We start from the raw sequence: 5,153 nt of genomic DNA, 5'->3' as shown, positions 1-5,153 counted from the left end.
GATTGGGTCAATGCAGACCACAACGCGAGGCGTAGATGCATTTCTGTACTGAACTGACAGATTTGCATGACCTCTCACGCAATGGAATAGGGATGATGACAAGGTCAAAGATTAGCGAATTTTGTTAAAAAATAAAGAAATCACGGTAAAAAATAAGTGTTCCCAAAATGTCAGCTTGATAGCATTTGTATTTTTTTTGTTATGCACCTTCAAAGTTGGATATTCAAGTCGAATTTTTTTTCAATTAAATTTCTTAATATTTGTATACAATTCGATAACTTATGCAATTAAAAGCAACTTTTGTTATGAAACCACTTTCATAAACGCAATATTTAATATACCTGTCGAACAAAGTTGTCTCCCGATCCGTACAAACTACGAAAGACTGACGTCATACTTTCGTATATACTTTGTATGGAGCGTTTCGGGCAGGTCTTTTTTATGAGATATTTGAATTGTCATATCTTGGTGAATTTTTAAGCTATCAGAGTCATTCTTTCAACGATTTTTAAATTTTTTAAGTGTCTTTCAATTACCGATAAGAAAAAAAATTGTCATCATGCCTATTCTGTCAAATCCATATATAAATTTAGAAACGCGTCTACGCGTCGCGTTGCGGTTTGAATCGATCCTTGCTTTTTGAGCTTATTTTTTCTAAGTTCAGTTATTTCACAAGGTAAGACAGGTATTTAATCCGTAATAAGCATATAAAACGGGAACAATATATTTTTCACAGTAAAAAATTAGATTAATAGATACTTTCCCGAGACTGTGAAATAGAATCCGTTCAGCAGTTTAGGCGTAAAGATGTAACAAAGACAGTGACAATTTCTTATTTATACAGGGTGTAACAAAAATAAGTGATAATACTTTAAGGTGTGTACGTGTTCCTTGTAGAGAGTTCACTGTGAAAGTAGCAGCGCTGAAATACCGATTTTTTTTTTCACTTTTGTATGGGTAAACTCGTGACGCTCGGGCCCTTGCCCATACATAAGTGAAAAAAATTTCGTCTTTCAGAGCTGCTACTTTCACAGTGAACTCTCTACAAGGAACACGTACACACCCTTAAAAATTATCACTTATTTTTGTTACACACTGTATAGATGTCACGGGCTGTTTTCATACTTAGCTTAGCCAGTCCGCGCACGAGCTGTGAGAAATTATAAAGAATATTGCGAGGGAAACTCAGGGTATTCTACAATAACCAAAATATTATGTTAATGCCCGCTCCACTGCTCCCGATTCCTCCAAGCTCACGCGCTGAGTTTATTAATTAACTATCCTATAGCATAATAAAGGGGGTGACAGACGTGCGAGTAAGTACGCAGACTTATGGCTCGACAATCTTAATCGCCTGTGTGCCAGCAAAGAGCCGCGAGCCTGGGGGCATGGTAATCCAGTGTGAGCGATTCTCGTGTGTCACCGACGCGAGCCGAGTAATTTCGCGAACCTAAAACCCGCGTACTTTAAGTTCGTACGTCTATCAGGGCACTTCATAATATTACGCATTCCTTTTGCGATGCATGCAGCGTTATGCAGCTTATGCTAGAGAAGTTAATAATAATTATAACAGTTACTTGTAACTGGATACGTGAATTTTCTACTGCCTGTCGTAACTCGTAACTGATAGAACGAAATACCAACGTATTAAACGTGTCGTTTGATAAATGATAATATTTGACGATACGAAAATACTGTAAATTAGGTGTAACACCCCGGGGAAGGCGTTGACAGATATCTAATTAGTGTTAGCCAATATACTATACAGTAATAGTTTGTCTAATATTGACAATATATTTACATTATTGATACACTAGCGAACTCGTTACATAAACATTATGTATTTAAAAATAAATTTAGTATCACTTTATAGCGCTGCTTCTGCTTGAAATTTTTAGCGGAGGATATTTTAGCTTCATGGATATTATGTTGTTGGCAGCGGACGACATGAGACAACCGCAGACGACGCGACGTGTTGTCGCTACTCTACTGTTTCTATGTATTTCTATAAAAGTGTCATTAGCTTCTGCGCAGGGTGTTTCATAAAAATACATGGAAACCAGTATGTACTACAATACAAATACATATACATACAAATACTGAATACATAGTACCGGACGAAGACACGTCGTCTGCTACAACTTAATGTAGTCGGCTTCCAACTTGTACCTTTACTTATAATAATGATTATCGGTACGATATCTGTTAGAACTATACATATTGCACACAATCATTGAATTTTTTAGAATATGCTCATGTACCCATGCAAACCTAGAAACATGCTTGATATAAAATAGTACTTTCTTAGTTTTGCAGAGGTGTGAATTGTGATGAACTGCCTTCATAATTATACATAATAATTAGTATAACTTTGTTTTTAATTCTTACTCCAGCCGTTATGAACTTATACTGACTCTACATCTGTCCCACAAAACTCCAGGGAATATTTTCGTAGTAGTAAAATTCGCCAACTTACTTAGACTAGTATCTAAGACACTTACTAGTTTTAATGTTTTGTACTTTTATAATATTATATCATAAATATAATTGTTTTGTAAATAAATGTAAATAAACACTTTTTCGTACTTTATTTTGTTTTTTTTTTTTCTTCTTATTAAAGAAGGAGCCCTTTTTTGAGCAACGATAATATTCACATACTTAATTAATGTTAAATATTTTTTCCCTATTATAATTTATCTAATATATCGTAAAATGTAAAGGTTTACCTATATTACGTGGTGGTTTCTGCCTACTCAAATAGCGAGATATCTGTGTTAAAATTATGTTAAAATACACCTAATAAAGGCACGTTTACACTCCCACATGTTGTTCCAATTTCCAACTATAGATATACGAAATTTATAATACAAATATTCGGTTATATTGTTCAGATAGGCATTGTTTACGATTTTATATAAACATTCGGTGATAAAGAGGCACACCTGTGAGCTGTTGTGAATAATTTGTTATTTATAAATCAGCTGATTCATAACAATTCTTTGAAGTAAGTAACTGCTGATTTTTCTTTCTAAAAATAACACTCTATTGCATCGAGTCATCACTCACGTGTTCGTATATTTATTATACTTACTTGTAACATGAAAATGAGGTTATTTATTGCTTGGGTGTTCAAATATTTTGACACGTCAGTGTAAAGACAATAGTATTGAAACTGTAAGTGCAGTTGTTCGTGTTGTACCAATTTTATATTTGTGTTCCGACAGTAGCAGAGTGCACCTAGTATCATGTGTATAAGAGTGTATGATAAACGTTTGCAGTTACGGGCATATTGTTAGGAGCGCTAACTGCGCAGCGTATGCCACTTACGGCGAATAAGGCTCTCGTTGCGTCCCGTTATTTGTTAAGTCTAGCGGTTACGGACGACGGTATGCGATGTAGAGCCAGCGGGTGTGACTTCAGTAACGCATTTTCGCCCAAAGGTCGCACGTCGCGGGGCGACAGTTACCTATGAATCTACGCGACCGAGTCACGCGACCCATACAAAAGTAGTTAATATTTCGTCTTCGTGCAAAGAAAACACGGTCATTTTGTATCGGTTGCGCCTAGGGTTGCCAACTCTCGAAAGGACCAACCCAGGAGAATTGTAGGGGGGGGGGGGGTTGAGAAAGAACATAGTCTCAGAACCACAGGACCATTTTTTCTCTCTTTCATATGAAGTCATTAGTAAGCCCAGAGATAATCCAAGCGATTTTCTTCAAACAGATAATATGATTGTCCAATCTAACTTCATCTTACAATTTAAATTAACCGGAGAAATTATCGTTCTCCGGGAGGACGGGAGGTTAAGCATTATTACTGGAGTCTCCCGGGCAGTCCGGGAGGGTTGGGAACCCTAGTTGCGCCACGCCATAGAGTAACTTTTATATGGCCACGGCACTGCCTATTGTGAGCGACTGGGTCGCGCGACGCAAGTCACCGGCAGGCCACCCACCACGTCCACACGTCGTGGGACTCGATCGCTTGCATCCGTCAGCACTTCCTATTAATTCGTAATATTATAAAGCAGTCGGTCGCGGTCTCGCGTCGCGGTCGACTTGATCCGAATGCTACCTTTACGTTGTTCAAAAATCAAATGTATACTTACTTAGCAATTATTTGTCCTACCTACCTACCTATGTATGATACATAGGTACAAACAAAATGTATGATCAATCGATTAATTGGGTTATGATAGCTAATGCCGAATGATGCGGTCCAAATGCAGTCGTTTGCAGGTGTCGGCTTCCTTTTACAAGTAAGGCGACGCGGCCCGATGCCACCTGACGCGACCCTACGCCATCCGACGTGACCTCACGCGAGACACGACCCCACGTCACCCGACGACCTGCCGCTAGCGACGCACTCCACACTACATAGTGGCCTTAACATAATATTACCTATTATCGCTCCTTTTAGTTTATTCATAGTCTTCGTAAAATAGCATAAAATAAACCCGTAGTTATCAGTTTTCACGTAGCATGAATGTATCGTGGCATTCGTACTTGGCAGTTGGCGTTGCATTGTTTATGTGCGTTTCCCAAAGTTAACGGAAGTGGTCTTTTTACCCCTTGTATAAGTATGATCTTAAATCCTGGAATCAAATTCTACAAGTTTTCAAATGATTTTGAATTGACTAATCAGGGTAGATCACCTAGCAATGCATAAATTATTTAGTGTATTATGTGGTATTCTCTTGAAGTACCTACCAGTGGCGAAGAGTCCATATAACCCGATTCCCGTCGGCTTCCCTTTTGGAAAATCGAATCTATGGGCCAAATACATTTTTATCTAATAAATATTTTACATACTTAAAAAACTTTGAATTCACTAAACGCCTACAAAATTTTATATGCAAGAAATTTTTCTCTCACTTGAAATAGTTTGAATTAATAATTAATCGCCTACAAATTTATATAGGCAATGCAACGTGCAGGCCATCTCCGATAGAAGCCGATAAATTAGCGGGTTATTTCTTCATACAACGATATTTCATAGTAAGCATCTGTCCTTTTCATTCCTGTGAACTGATCGTCATGTTCTGTCTCGTTCTACCACGCGCCAATATACTCGGAAATAAGCCGATACTCGGCGAGTTATTACGGGGAAAGGTTAATTAGCAACGCACAAGTGCGAGCGAGAAAGTGAACTTCATG

The sequence above is a fragment of the Aricia agestis genome, chromosome 4, assembly GCF_905147365.1.
Source record: "Aricia agestis chromosome 4, ilAriAges1.1, whole genome shotgun sequence".
Lineage (NCBI taxonomy): Eukaryota > Metazoa > Arthropoda > Insecta > Lepidoptera > Lycaenidae > Aricia > Aricia agestis.
The sequence above is the reverse complement of the archived record's forward strand: the minus strand, read 5'-3'. Positions refer to the sequence as shown.